The sequence below is a fragment of the Zootoca vivipara genome, chromosome 2 (genome assembly GCF_965207765.1).
Source record: "Zootoca vivipara chromosome 2, rZooViv2.hap1.1, whole genome shotgun sequence".
NCBI classification, from domain to species: Eukaryota; Metazoa; Chordata; class Lepidosauria; order Squamata; family Lacertidae; genus Zootoca; species Zootoca vivipara.
Genome location: NC_142584.1, coordinates 121,106,991 through 121,123,285, shown reverse-complemented (window position 1 = coordinate 121,123,285; position 16,295 = coordinate 121,106,991). Strand labels below are relative to the sequence as shown.

At 45.2% G+C, this 16,295-nt stretch overlaps 1 protein-coding gene across 1 annotated transcript in view; it reads left to right on the top strand.

Moving 5' to 3' along the window:
* RXRB (retinoid X receptor beta) overlaps nt 1-16,295 on the top strand; it is a 371,934-nt gene that overhangs the window by 267,973 nt on the left and 87,666 nt on the right. The window lies entirely within an intron of this gene.

Below are 16,295 nucleotides of genomic sequence, written 5' to 3'. Positions count from 1 at the left end.
CATCTCATACATTCTCCCATGTCCTCTCTCTGTCATAGAATCATAGAGCTGGAGAGTTGGAAGGGACCCCAGGGCAGTTGTGTAGTAAGGCCAGGTGGCACCCGGTGCATTTTTTTTGTCAACCCCCCCCCAATTGAAATTATTAAAAGGAGGAAAAATAATATACAGTTGCAATTTGTATTTTCTGGTTTATTATTTACATTTTGAGCATAAGCACTTAAAAGCTCCCCCCCCCAACTTTGTTCTCTGCAAATTTTGAAATCAAATCATCCAAATCCATTCCTTTCACTTTCGTCTGAAATAAACGCCCCCTCTCCTTCCTTATCCATCTCCTCTCCTCTACACAGCATCAAGTTCAGCCACGTCCCGTTGTGTTTGTTGACAGAACTAAAAAGTTTCAATATCATGTTGAGGTAAATCAATTGTCAGATGAAGTTATTAAACTCATTTTAAATAATTTCCCCCCACAAAGTGTCGTGAGCCCAAATTTATTTAAAAAAACACATATTTTTGCCATTTTGTCACACACACACCGTGATGACACCTGGGGAGGCTTGCACCCCCCTTCCTGTGCCACTGGCAAGAGCATTGGTTCTTTAACTAAAATGTCATTTTTCTAGGTGCTATTGGAAGAAACTGGTTTTCTGTATCCATTTCAATGGGGGTTTAGGGCCGGTTTTGGCCCAGAAACTATTTTGGTCGCCCTTATGATGACCTATGGTGCTGGAGGAGACACTTGAGAGACTCCAATACTTTGGCCACCTCATGAGAAGAGAAGACTCCCGGGAAAAAGACCCTGGTGTTGGGAAAGATTGAGGGCACTAGGAGAAGGGGACGACAGAGGACGAGGTGGTTAGACAGTGTTCTTGAAGCTACGAACATGAGTTTGACCAAACTGCGGGAGGCAGTGGAAGACAGGGGTGCCTGGCATGCTATGGTCCATGGGGTCACGAAGAGTCGGACACGACTAAACGACTTAACAACATGATGACCTCTGTCAAGAAAGAGACATGGGAAACATGTCTGGGGTGGGGATGAGCAGGTAGACTTCTCAAAAATTAGTTTTTCAGCTAGTTCATTGCTCCCCCCCCCACATTCCCTACAAAAACTCATCAATAAATCCAATCAGGATTTATTTATAACAGCTAGTGTCTCTGTCTTTAGATCTGTCTGCAAGTGGACGATTCCATAAGCAGGGAATCCGGTACTGCATTGGCACCCCTTAACCCCAGACCATAAGCAAATACAGTGGTACCTCGGTTTATGAACACAATTGGTTCCGGAAGTCTTCATAAACTGAAGCAAACTTTCCCATTGAAAGTAATGGAAAGTGAATTAATCTGTTCCAGATGGGTCTGTGGCGTTCATAAACCGAAAATTCATAAACCGAAGTGTTCATAAACCGAGGTTCCAATGTAAGCCTTTTCCAACTCAACACAGGTAAAGCTCTACTCTTATGCACACTTTGGAGGATGGATGGCGGCTAACGGATTGAGGTTAAACAGTGGGGGCACTGTCATACAGTGGTTCCGCTCCTTCCTCCTGGGCCGTGTTCAGAAAATGGGGGGGGGGATGAGTGTTCAGACCCCTGGGCTCTCACTTGTGGGGTGCCCCAGGGTTCTGTCCTCTCCCCCATGCTTTTTAACATCTACATGCAGCCGCTGGGAGAGATCATCAGGGGGTTTGGGCTGGGTGTTCATCAGTATCCTGATGATACCCAGCTCTACCTCTCTTTCAAATCAGAACCAGTGAAGGCGGTGAAGGTCCTGTGTGAGTGCCTAGAGGCGGTTGGAGGATGGATGGCGGCTAACAGATTGAGGTTGAATCCTGACAAGACAGAAGTACTGTTTGTGGGGGACAGGAGGCAAGCAGGTGTGGAGGACTCCCTGGTCCTGAATGGGGTAAATGCGCCCCTGAAGGACCAGGTGCGCAGCCTGGGAGTCATTTTGGACTCACAGCTGTCCATGGAGGCGCAGGTCAATTCTGTGTGTCCAGGGCAGCTGTTTATCAGCTCCACCTGGTACGCAGGCTGAGTCCCTACCTGCCCGTGGACTGTCTCTCCAGAGTGGTGCATGCTCTAGTTATCTCTCGCTTGGACTACTGCAATGCGCTCTACGTGGGGCTACCTTTGAAGGTGACCCCGAAACTACAACTAATCCCGAATGCGGCAGCTAGAGTGGTGACTGGGAGCGGCCGCCGAGACCACATAACACTGGTCTTGAAAGATCTACATTGGCTCCCAGTACGTTTCCGAGCACAATTCAAAGTGTTGGTGCTGACCTTTAAAGCCCTAAACGGCCTCTGTCCAGTATACCTGGAGGAGCGTCTCCACCCCCATCGTTCTGTTCGGACACTGAGATCCAACACCAAGGGTCTTCTGGCGGTTCCCTCGCTGCGAGAAGCCAAGTTACAGGGAACCAGGCAGCAGAGGGCTTTCTCAGTAGTGGCGCCCACCCTGTGGAACGCCCTCTGTAGTAATTTAGGCAATCCTGTGTATGAAAATATTATACTTTGGCTCTTCGTGGTGCAGTCTGGGAAGCACCAGAGGGGCTGCTGGGATTTGCCAAGCCCCAGCTCATGAGAAAGTGCCTTTTTGCCCTTTAAGTTGGAATGCTTTGTTAGTCGAATTACCCTTTATAGAATCATAGAATCATAGAGTTGGAGGAGACCACAGGGGCCATCCAGTCCAACCCCCTGCCAAGCAGGAAACACCATCAAAGCATTCTTGACATGGCTGTCAAGCCTCTGCTTCAAGACATCCAAAGAAGGAGACTCCGGGCTTCCGGTTCGTCGCGGCGGTGAGAAGGACGCAGGGACTTCGCGTGCCGAGGTCCCTGGCTTCTCGGAGGGGGGGGAAGTCCGCAGAGCGAGCGGACTCCCCGTAAAAGCATCGGATCGAGAGTTCCGATGACTCAGGCGTCCAGCGGCGGCTCCGTTTGGCGGATCCCCCGCCGCCCGAGAGCTTAATAGAGCGATCGTGAGCCGGCGGGGTTGAACCGCGGGAGCCATTTTGGGCCACATCTTACCTCCGGGAAGCGAAGCTCCGAGTCCTGACCCGGCAAGCGGCGGATTCTTCCGATTTGAAACTAAAGATTCCTAAAGAAGTAAGTGGAACTTTGATCTGGATCCTAAATTTGCTGATTGGAAAATAGGAGAGACTTTAAAGAAACGGAAGCCGGTCTCTTCCTAATGGGAAACTGGGAGGCGTTTGGAAAAAAAAAATCCTAAGCCGAATAACGAAAGAATTTGAAACTGTGGACCCGAGAGGGGAAAAAAGACTTTTTGGAACCATCTCAGCCCCTCAGTCCGGCACCCCTTGAGGTACAGCGGCATTAAGGGGAAGAGCGTTTTGACAGCTGTCAAAAGCTGTCAAACTGTCAAAAGACCGGGTGGATTGATTGCACTGCTGTGAACAGGAAAAATTGTTTGAAAATGTGAAAGAACTATTTAAATTGGAAGTAAGAATGGATTTGGGACTGAGTTAAGAACTAAGAAAAAGAACAGCCAAAATGGAGTCGATCGTCTGAGAAAGGAATTTTCCAGTACCCATTGTTCCCTACCCCCTGTTTATCTGCGGTTACGAGAGGTATAAAAACAAAGCTTTCTCGAGCCTTCCAGGAGACTGTGCTGAACTACTTGCTGTCATGGGAAGATTTTTACAAGGAACGGCAACATCCCAACTTACCACCAGTCGAGATTGAAGTCCAAGTCCAGGACTTAGAAGATAATTTAAATTTGGAGACTGCTGACTCTGAGACTGTGTGTGAGGAGAAACAACTGGAAGAGAACTTGGACTATGACAAATTTGTTTGGGATGAAGCAAAATATGATTTTCAAAAGGAAGAAAAACAAGCAGAACAAGAAGATGAGAGACAAAGTGACTTAAAGTCTAATGGAATTGAAGATCCTGGAGGGGTTAAAATGTGGAGTGGGGTTTTTGTGGGATGGGAAGGACAGGGGCAGGGGGGGGCAAAGGTCTGGAGATGGATCTGGGAAAGAATGGGTGTGGGGTAAAAACTTTAGTTAAAAGGTATTGTTTTGGTTTCTGAAAGACGGTTTTCGAAATCTTGGCATGACAATGGAAATGCTGAACCAATTGGGGGAAAAAGACTTAGGGAGAGGAGATGGAATGTAAAAAAGAAAGGGAAAACAAAAGTTATGTTTCCTTAAGGGAGTATAAGAATGGTTTGGAAAGAATTTTTAAGTTACTGTAAATTATTGTAGGTTAAGTGAGGTGTTTAGGCAGAAAGCTGCCTACCCCCCTCTCACACCAGCGGAACCTCGGCCAGGAACTTTCTATCTTCTACCCAAAATACACAAACCAGGAAACCCAGGACGCCCCATCATCTCAGGTATTGGCACCATTACAGTGGGTGTTTCCGGCTATATGGACTCTGTTCTGAAACCATATGCTATCAGTGCTCCCAGCTACGTACGTGACACCACAGATTTTCTGAGGAAAATACAATATTTGAACAATCTTCCTAACAATACTATACTAGCCACTATGGATGTGGAATCTCTATATACCAACATCCCACACAATGATGGTTTACAAGCCATAAGGAACACCATTTCAGATAAAACCACAGCGGACTTTGCTACCAAACTCTGCCACTTTGTCCTTACCCACAACCACTTCAAATTTGGTGATGACCTGTTCCTCCAGATCAGCGGCACAGCCATGGGCACCCGCATGGCCCCACAGTATGCCAACATCTTCATGGCAGATTTAGAACAACGTTTCCTTAACTCCTACCCACTCAAACCTCTCCTGTACCTGCGATACATTGACGATATTTTTATTATCTGGACACATGGACAACAGACCCTGGAAACCTTCCACCAGACATTCAATGACTTTCACCCCACCATCAACCTAACAATGAACCAATCTATGCAAGAAATACATTTTTTGGACACTACTATAAAAATACAGGATGGACGTATAGACACCACCTTATACAGAAAACCAACTGACCGACAAACATATCTACATGCTTCTAGCTACCATCCCAAACATACCAAACAATCCATCGTATACAGCCAGGCCTTACGTTACAACCGCATCTGTTCCAACTCTACAGACAGAGAATCTCACCTAAGAGATCTACAGCAAACCTTTTTAGAACTAAAATATCCACCTGATGAAGTTAAACAACAGATCAACAGAGCCAGACAGATACCTAGAGAGAACCTGCTGCAAGACAGACCCAAAAAAGAAAATAACAGAACACCACTAGTCATCACATACAGCTCCCAAGCTAAAACAGTACAACGCATCATCAGAGATCTACAGCCTCTCCTGGACAATGACCGCTCCCTTTCTCAAGCTCTGGGAGGAAGACCTTTCATTGCCTACAGACAGCCACCCAATCTTAAACAACTCCTCACCCACAATAATACAACCACCAGACTTAACATGGACACTGGTACCAGAGCCTGCAATAAACCCAGATGCCAACTTTGCTGCCACATACACCCAGACAACACCATTACTGGCCCCAACAACATCCAACATACCATCTCAGGACTATTTAATTGCTCATCCTCTAACATTGTGTATGCCATCAAATGCCAACAGTGCCCTTCAGCTCTCTATATTGGACAAACAGGCCAAACCCTACGCCAAAGGATAAATGGACATAAATCTGACATCAGGAACCAGAAGACAGAAAAACCAGTAGGAGAACACTTCAATCTCCCAGGACATTCTATACAAGATCTCAAAGTAGCTGTCTTACTACAAAAGAATTTCAGAAATAGACTGGAAAGAGAAGTTGCTGAATTGCAACTTATCACCAAGCTCAAAACCATGGAGGGACCTGGTTTGAACAGAGATATCGGGTTCTTATCTCATTATACATGATAAGCGATCTTCAGCCATCTCCACCCTTGCTTTTTCATGCAAAACCATTTGCAGTCGTTTCCGGTCATCAACAGCTATCAGTCAGTCAATCACCCATTTCCACCACCCTTCTGAGTGATCCCCCCTCCCCATCCCCACCCCTCCCCACCCCTTCTCTACATAAGTGCCTGGAAACTTCCATTTCACTGTATCTGAAGAAGTGTGCATGCACACGAAAGCTCATACCAAAATAAAAACTTAGTTGGTCTTTAAGGTGCTACTGAAGGAATTTTTTTTATTTTACTTCGATCCAGACCAACACGGCTACCTACCTGTACCCCCCTCTCCTTACTCTGAGGCACTCAGTGGCAGGGGGTGCTCAGATGGGTGAGGAGGAAATGGAACCTTGGAAGTGCTGTGCCCTGCAGGTTCCTCTTGTGGCAGGAGGGGACCTGTGGGAGGGCAGCATGAAAAAGGAGGAGGATTGAGTTAATATTATAAGATTAAGATTTGAAACTGAGTTGGAAAATTCGCCACAAGTAATCAGAATTTGCTAGGAAAACCATGAGGAAGACTATCGTGGGAGTCACAATTAAGATGTTAAAATAATAAGAACTGGGAAGTTTGAACTCTTCCCAATTTTCCTTTTGTTTTTCTTTTCTTTCTTTTTCTTCTAGGTTTGTTAATATGATTATGAAAGAGTTGGGGGAGGCAGATCCCCATAACTCCTTCCTCCCTGTTCTCTCAGTGGCAGGGGGGGGGGTATGGAGGGAGGAGGGAGGGGGGAAGCAGAACTCAATTCAAAATTGGACCCCTTTGATTCTTAAAGCACACGGGTCCTACTGGTGGCAGAAGTGGACCGGTGTGTGGAGGGGAAACGAAGGGACAGTGTTATATTATATGTCTTGTTTGTGTATGTCTTCTTTGAAAATCAATAAAAATCTCTTTTAAAAAAAAGCACAAAGAAGGAGACTCCACCACACTCCTTGGTAGCAAATTCCACTGCCGAACAGCTCTTACTGTCAGGAAGTTCTTCCTAATGTTTAGGTGGAATCTTCTTTCTTGTAGTTTGAATCCATTGCTCTGTGTCCGCTTCTCTGGAGCAGCAGAAAACAACCTTTCTCCCTCCTCCAAATGACATCCTTTTATATATTTGAACATGGCTATCATATCACCCCTTAACCTTCTCTTCTCCAGGCTAAACATACCCAGCTCCCTAAGCCGTTCCTCATAAGGCATCGTTTCCAGGCCTTTAATTGTGCTTGTCTTCACCTGATTTATATGTTAATGGATATTAAGTTGCAGCTGTAAAAGGGAATGTTTATTTGAAGGTGGCAGGATAGAGAGGGGTCATCTGCCTAATTGGCTGAGCATCTCCAGGTGTGTGGAGGAGAACAAGGAAGTTTCTCCATGGGCAGAGTTCATATCTATACTTTTGTTTTAACTGGTCTAATCCTGGACCTCCACGTGGGATAATTTTGGGTAAACATGGGAAAGTGAGAAATGTTAATTGCTTAGCTGCTTGGCGCTCTATGCCAGCCATCCTGGAGTGGATGTCTTCGATGCGCTCGTCAAAAGTCCTTGCTTAAGGGAGATGGACTTAGACTAGGACGCCTTGCTACCTATATGCGTAAGTCAGTGAGGATTTACACTGTTTTTATTTTTTTATTTGTAACCTTTTGTTGAGAATTGTATCTTTGTGTTGTTGTTGTTTAGTCGTTTAGTCGTGTCCGACTCTTCGTGACCCCATGGACCATAGCACGCCAGGCACTCCTGTCTTGCACTGCCTCCCGTAGTTTGGTCAAACTCATGTTCGTAGCTTCGAGAACACTGTCCAACCATCTTGTCCTCTGTCGTCCCCTTCTCCTAGTGCCCTCAATCTTTCCCAACATCAGGGTCTTGTCCAGGGAGTCTTCTCTTCTCATGAGGTGGCCAAAGTATTGGAGCCTCAGCTTCAGGATCTGTCCTTCCAGGGAGCACTCAGGGCTGATTTCCTTAAGAATGGATAGGTTTGATCTTCTTGCAGTCCATGGGACTCTCAAGAGTCTCCTCCAGCACCATAATTCAAAAGCATCAATTCTTCGGCGATCAGCCTTCTTTATGGTCCAGCTCTCACTTCCATACATCACTACTGGGAAAACCATAGCTTTAACTATACGGACCTTTGTCGGCAAGGTGATGTCTCTGCTTTTTAAGATGCTGTCTAGGTTTGTCATTGCTTTTCTCCCAAGAAGCAGGCGTCTTTTAATTTCGTGACTGCTGTCACCATCTGCAGTGATCAAGGAGCCCAAGAAAGTAAAATCTCTCACTGCCTCCATTTCTTCCCCTTCTATTTGCCAGGAGGTGATGGGACCAGTGGCCATGATCTTGGTTTTTTTGATGTTGAGCTTCAGACCATATTTTGCGCTCTCCTCTTTCACCCTCATTAAAAGGTTCTTTAATTCCTCCTCACTTTCTGCCATCAAGGTTGTGTCATCTGCATATCTGAGGTTGTTGATATTTCTTCCGGCAATCTTAATTCCTGCTTGGGATTCATCTAGTCCAGCCTTTCGCATGATGAATTCTGCATATAAGTTAAATAAGCAGGGAGACAATATACAACCTTGTCGTACTCCTTTCCCAATTTTGAACCAATCCGTTGTTCCATATCCAGTTCTAACTGTAGCTTCTTGTCCCACATAGAGATTTCTCAGGAGACAGATGAGGTGATCAGGCACTCCCATTTCTTTAAGAACTTGCCATAGTTTGCTGTGGTCGACACAGTCAAAGGCTTTTGCATAGTCAATGAAGCAGAAGTAGACGTTTTTCTGGAACTCTCTAGCTTTCTCCATAATCCAGCGCATGTTTGCTATTTGGTCTCTGGTTCCTCTGCCCTTTCGAAATCCAGCTTGCACTTCTGGAAGTTCTCGGTCCACATACTGCCTAAGCCTGCCTTGTAGAATTTTAAGCATAACCTTGCTAGCGTGTGAAATGAGCGCAATTGTGCGGTAGTTGGAGCATTCTTTGGCACTGCCCTTCTTTGGAATTGGGATGTAGACTGATCTTCTCCAATCCTCTGGCCATTGCTGAGTTTTCCAAACTTGCTGGCATATTGGGTGTAGCACCTTAACAGCATCATCTTTTAAAATTTTAAATAGTTCAGCTGGAATATCATCACTTCCACTGGCCTTGTTATTAGCAGTGCTTTCTAAGGCCCATTTGACTTCACTCTCCAAGATGTCTGGCTCAAGGTCAGCAACCACACTACCTGGGGTGTACGAGACCTCCATATCTTTCTGGTATAATTCCTCTGTGTATTCTTGCCACCTCTTCTTGATGTCTTCTGCTTCTGTTAGGTCCTTACCACTTTTGTCCTTGATTATGGTAATCTTTGTACGAAATGTTCCTTTCATATCTCCAATTTTCTTGAACAGATCTCTGGTTTTCCCCATTCTATTGTTTTCCTCTATTTCTTTGCATTGCTCATTTAAGAAGACCCTCTTGTCTCTCCTTGCTGTTTTTTGGAAATCTGCATTCAGTTTCCTGTATCTTTCCCTATCTCCCTTGCATTTTGCTTGCCTCCTCTCCTCCGCTATTTGTAAGGCCTCGTTGGACAGCCATTTTGCTTTCTTGCATTTCCTTTTCCTTGGGATGGTTTTCGTTGCTGCCTCCTGTATAATGTTACGAGCCTCCATCCATAGTTCTTCAGGCACTCTGTCCACCAAATCTAAATCCTTAAACCTGTTCCTCACTTCCACTGTGTATTCATAAGGGATTTGATTCAGATTGTATCTTACTGGCCCAGTGGTTTTTCCTACTTTCTTCAGTTTAAGCTGGAATTTTGCTATAAGAAGCTGATGATCTGAGTTACAGTCAGCTCCAGGTCTTGTTTTTGCTGACTGTATAGAGCTTCTCCATCTTTGGCTGCAGAGAATATAATCAATCTGATTTCGATGCTGCCCATTTGGTGATATCCATGTGTAGAGTCGTCTCTTGTGTTGTTGGAAGAGAGTGTTTGTGATGACCAGCTTGTTCTCTTGACAGAACTCTATTAGCCTTTGCCCTGCTTCATTTTGAACTCCAAGGCCAAACTTGCCAGTTGTTCCTTTTATCTCTTGATTCCCTACTTTAGCATTCCAATCCCCTGTAATGAGAAGAGCATCCTTCTTTGGTGTCATTTCTAGAAGGTGTTGTAGGTCTTCATAGAATTGGTCAATTTCACTTTCTTCAGCACCGGTAGTTGGTGCATAAACTTGGATTACTGTGATGTTAAAAGGTCTGCCTTGGATTCGTATCGAGATCATTCTGTCATTTTTGAGATTGCATCCCATCACAGCTTTTGCCACTCTTTTGTTGACTATGAGGGCCACTCCATTTCTTCTACAGGATTCTTGCCCACAGTAGTAGATATGATAGTCACCCGAACTGAATTCACCCATTCCCTTCCATTTTAGTTCACTGATGCCCAGGATGTCGATATTTATTCTTGTCATCTCATTTTTGACCACATCCAGCTTACCTCTATTCATGGTTCTTACATTCCAGGTTCCTATGCAATATTTTTCTTTACAGCATCGGACTTTCCTTTCGCTTCCAGGCATATCCGCAACTGAGCGTCCTTTCGGCTTTGGCCCAGCCGCTTCATCAGCTCTGAATCTACTTGTACTTGTCCTCCGCTCTTCCTCAGTAGCATGTTGGACGCCTTCCGACCTGAGGGGCTCATCTTTCAGCGTCATAACTTTTATATGCCTGTTGTCTTTGTCCATGGAGTTTTCTTGGCAGGGATACTGGAGTGGCTTGCCAGTTCCTTCTCCAGGTGGATCACGTTTAGTCAAAACTCTCCACTATGACCTGTCCATCTTGGGTGGCCCTGCATGGCATAGCTCATAGCTTCTCTGAGTTATTCAAGCCCCTTCGCCACGACAAGGCATTGATCCATGAAGGGGTGTATCTTTGTAGTGCTACTTGTTTCTGGTTCTCTAATCAATTTTGCATGTTTTCACCTCCAAAGCTAAGTCTGGTACCTGATTGTTCGACCCTACCAAGAGTTCAGTGGTGGCGGCATACTAACTGAGTACATTTTGCATAAAAATAGGGATTGGGCGGAAGAGCACCCTGGTCTGCCCTTGGGGAACCCAGCGGCTTCTCGGGGAAGGAGGCTGGAGTGCAGAATGACCAATTTATCTAAAATGACAGCCACAATTAGAAATTCAGTAGTACCTCGGGTTACGAACGCGATCCGTTCCGGGTCGCAGTTCGTAACCCGAAAAGGTCGCAAACCGAGTGCGCACTTCAGCGCTTCTATGTAAATAATAACAAATAATTATGATGATTATAAAAATATAATCACCCTCCTCCAGACCTTTGACCATTTTGGTTGCCCTATTCTGGACACGTTCCAGCTTGTCAGTATCCTTCTTGAACTGTGGTGCCCAGAACTGGACATAGTACTCCATGTGAGGTCTGACCAGAGCAGAATCCACTGGTACTATTACTTCCCTAGATCTAGATGCTATACTCCTATTGATGCAGCCCAGAATTGCATTGGCTTTTTTAGCTGCTGCATCACACTGCTGACTCATGTCAAGTTTGTGGTCTACCAAGACTCCTAGATCCTTTTCACATGTACTGCTCTCAAGCCAGGTGTCTCCCATCCTGTATTTGTGCCTTTCATTTTTTTTGCCCAAGTGTAGTACCTTACATTTCTCCTTGTTAAAATTCATCTTGTTTGCTTTGGCCCAGTTGTCTAATCTGTTAAGGTCATTTTGAAGTGTGATCCTGTCCTCTGGGGTATTAGCCACCCCTCCCAATTTGGTGTTGTCTGCAAACTTGCTCAGGATGCCCTCAAGCCCATCATCCAAGTCATTGAAAAAGATGTTGAATCAGACTGGGCCCAAGACAGAACCCTGTGGCACCCCACTAGTCACTACTCTCCAGGATGAGGAGGAGCCATTGATGAGCACCCTTTGGGTTTGGTCAGTCAGCCAGTTACAAATCCACTGAATGGAAGCATTGTCTAGCCCGCATTTTACCAGCTTCTTTACAAGAATATCATGGGGCACCTTGTCAAAGGCCTTGCTGAAATCCAGATAGGCTACATCCACAATTTGGCTACATCCAAATTTATGTTTATGTATTTTTAAATTTACTTTGTAACATTTTAAAGAATTTAATTTTTTTTAAAAAGAGAGGAGGAGGCTGGAGTGTAGAACGACTAAGGGGGTGTCTCAGGCTGGTCCCAGAGTCCTTGAAGATCATTACACCCTCCCACCAGATGTCAAAGAGAAAAACAACTACCAGACTTTTAGGAAGACTTCTGAAGGAAGCCCTGTTTAGGGAAGCTTTTAATGTTTAACAGACTATTGTATTTTAATATTTTGTTGGAAGCTGCCCAGAGTGGCTGGGGAAACCCAGCCAGATGGCCAGGGTATAAATAACATTATTATTATTATTATTATTATTATTATTATTATTATTATTATTAGGTGCAATTCCATTAGAATATAGGGACTCATAAATATTGGAAGGGACGTGGGTAGTGCTGTGGTCTAAATCACAGACCCTAGGGCTAGGGTTTGCCGATCAGAAGGTTGGCAGTTCAAATCCCTGTGACGGGGTGAACTCCTGTTGCTCAGTCCCAGCTCCTGCCCATCTAGAGTTCGAAAGCACATCAAAGTGCAGGTAGATAAATAGGTACTGTTCTGGCGGGAAGGTAAACGGCGTTTCCGTGCACTGCTCTGTTTCACCAGAAGCGACTTAAGTCAATGCTGGCCACCTGATCTGGAAGTTGTCTTATAGGCTCCCTCAGCCTATAAAGCGAGATAAGCACGCAACCCCAGTCATCCGCAACTGGACCTAATGGTCAGGGGTACCTTTACCTTTAAAATAAATATGAATTTGTCCAGGCTGCACAAAAACTGGTATTTGGTACTTCTTCAGCCCACATCTCAGAATAACAGATGGGCATTCAAATCCCCACGATGGGGTGAGCTCCCATTGCTCGGTCCCAGCTCCTGCCAACCTAGCAGTTCGAAAGCACGTCAAAGTGCAAGTAGATAAATAAGGACCACTACAGCGGGAAGGTAAACAGCATTTCCGTGTGCTGCTCTGGTTCGCCAGAAGCGGCTTTGTCATGCTGGCCACATGACCTGGAAGCTGTATGCGGGCTCCCTCAGCCAGTAAAACGAGATGAGCGCCGCAAACCCCAGAGTCGTCCGCGACTGGACCTAATGGTCAGGGGTCCCTTTACCTTTACTGAGATTTCTGTAGCTGCTCCATACAGTGCCTGTTATAAGGTGATAGATAGCATGTAGGCAGCAGGCTTGCTATATGCTTTGTGGAGTAGGTTTGGGGGCTTTTGTGCTGGCGCAGAGGAAATTTCCTCAACTACAACCCAAAATGTCTTATTGACCTGCCACATATCGTCTGCCTCTTAGGTACAAAACAAGCTGTCAGCCCTAATACCTAGACTGGCCCTTTGCAGGATCACATTCCATGGCTTTCCAACGAAGCTGTGCTGAAGAACGTTAATGGGCTAGAGAGACTGTGGTATTCTTGGGTGCATCCAAGTCACAGAATCCTTAGAAGACAGTCCTATTCAGAGTGAGACTGTACTGTTCTTGGCAATATGGTGTTTGGGGGGGGGGAGAGACGTGGGAAGAGAGGAAAGACATCAACACTTCATTCATTTATATAGTATGTGAGCTTTTGTGTCAGCGTCAGGTAAACAGGTATTTTATTTTTATTGGTGGTGGGAGAGAACAGAGGGCCCAGGAGGGGGTTGGTTGCAGGACCTCCAAACCATCCTAAATATCTTTGCAGAAGCCTATGAAAAGCTTGGCCTATCATTCAACATCCCCAAAACCAAAGTGCTGAAACAAGTACAAAATAACCCCTCTGCAGCGCCACAAATCCAACTCAGTGGTGTAACGTTGGAAAATGTTGATCACTTCTACCTAGGCAGTTTCCACAAGGGCCAACATTGATGCCGAAATCCAGCATCGCCTGAGCTCTGCAAGTGCGGCTTTCTACCGATTGAAGTGCAGAGTGTTTGAGGTCCAGGACATTCGCAGGGAAACCTAAATGCTTGTTTACAAAGCTCTTGTACTACCAACCTTACTATATGCCTGTGGAACATGGACAGCTTATAAACGCCATCTCCAACTCCTCAAAATATTCCATCAACGGTGTCTCTGACATTTTTTACACATCACTTGGGAAGACAGGCGAACGAATACCAGTGTACTGGAAGAAGCAAAGATCACCAGTGTTGAAGCAAATTCCGAACTTAAAAATGGAAAGCGTAATGCTGGTGGTCAACAAAAGAGGTTTACAGACTGTCTCAAGGCAAATATATAAAAAAAGTAGTATAAACACTGACAACTGGGAAACACTGGCCTGCGGGCGCTCCAGTTGGAGAACAGCCTTTACCAAAGGTGTCATAGGTTTTGAAGAAACTTGATCTCAGGACACAAGGGAGAAACATGCTAAGAGGAAGGCACGCTTGGCAAATCCACACCATGATCAACACCCACCCGGAAACCAATGTCCCCACTGTGGAAGGATGTGTGGATCCAGAATTGACCTCCACAGTCACTTATGGACCCATTGTTAAAATCATGTTTATGGAAGACAATCTTACTTGGCTACAAGTGATTGCCAAAGAAGGTTGCAGGATATTCATCAAAGCAATGCCCAATCTCTGTCTGTGGTGAGTGTGACCCCCCAATGGCGTGCACGACTAAACTCCTAGGACAGTGTTTCTCAACCAGTGTGCCTCCAGATGTTTTGGGACTACAACTCCCATCATCCCTAGCTAGCAAGACCAGTGGTCAGGAATGATGGGAGTTGTAGTCCCAAAACACTGTCCTAGGAGGCAGAGACCCAAATCTGGCAGAGACAAGGGGATGGCAGATGTCTAGCTAGGGATTGACCCAAGCTCCTTCTGCCCGCTGACCAGAAAAGTCATGTCCCCCACAAAAAAGCCCACCCTTCTCCTTTTACCCTCCAATTTTACAAAGGCAAACTCTTATTATGCAAATTTTTGGCTTTAAAAAAATAATTGTGGTGGTTCCCTCATTGCAAATAAGTGAGGTTCATAGACCATAGAATCAGAGTTGGAAGGGACCAAGAGGGCCATCTAGTTGAACAACCTGCAATGCAGGAATCTATTTGACAAGGTGGGGCTCGAACGCACAACCCTGAAAGTCTCATGCTCTACCAACTGAGCTATCCCAGGACTCAGATCAAATTCAGCTGGTCGGATGCAAATGATGAATCAGGAGAATAATAATAATTCCCCAGCCACTTTGGGCGGCTTCCAGCAAAATATAAAAAAATAAGAAGACATCAAACATTTAAAACTTCCTGATCCTGCTTCTTTGAGAGAAGCTGACAAATTTAGGATAGATGCTCTATCAACTCAATGACAGGGAACCAGGCAGAGGGCCCTCTTGGTAGTAGCGCCCGCCCTGTGGAACACCCTCCTGCCAGATGACAAGGAAATATAACATCTATATGACTTTTATAAGACATCTGAAGGCAGCCCTGTATGGAAAAGCTTTTAATGTTTGATATGTTTCATTGGTTTTTTTTAAAAAAATATTCTGTTGGGAGCCACCCAAATGGCTGGGGAAACCCAGCCAGATGGGCGGGGTATAAATGTTGTCGTTGTTCCATAGCACAGTGATGGTGAAACCTTTAGAGACGGAATGCAACCCACCTTTTATTACAAAGTGCCAACACGGCAATTTAACCTGTATAGCTCCTTTTTCTGTTTCACTGTTCTTTATGACTGCTATTGTAATAAATAATCCTTCATAAAACTTATTGCATTACATTCTTCATTAAATTGTCTTTCCATTGATAGGCAATTTTATGGTACAGTGGTACCTCAGGTTAGAAACGCTTCAGGTTACAAACTCCGCTAACCCAGAAATAGTGCCTCGGGCAGCAGTGCTTCAGGTTGAGAACAGTTTCAGGTTAAGAACAGACCTCCGGGAAAAACCAGAGGTACCACTGTATAACTCAGGGCCCCCCCCCCCAAAAAAATGTTTAGGGGTACTCTAATTTCGACTCAAGAAAATCACCATGGGGTGGGTGGGTGTGAAGAGTTCACATTGGGAAAAATAGACTCTTGGGAGTTTTTCACTCCCCTTCCATGGAAGTTTGTAGCCCGAGGTTCGATGGCCATCTGTCATGGATGCTTTAGTTGAGATTCCTGCATTGCAGGGGGTTGGACTAGATGACCCATGGTACCCCTTCCTTTTTTACAATTATAAGATTTTATGAAAGGTCCTTACAACATAATGCAATTTAGTCCCATTAAGCAATTATAAGTAAGTCCTCCCCACCCTGAGAACGGATTTTAAATCCATTTCAGTGGGTCTACTCTGAGGACTAGCACTGGAGGCAACTGTGTGTGTGTGTGTGTGTGGAGGGCAAATGAGGGCTGAGAGCATGGGACAGC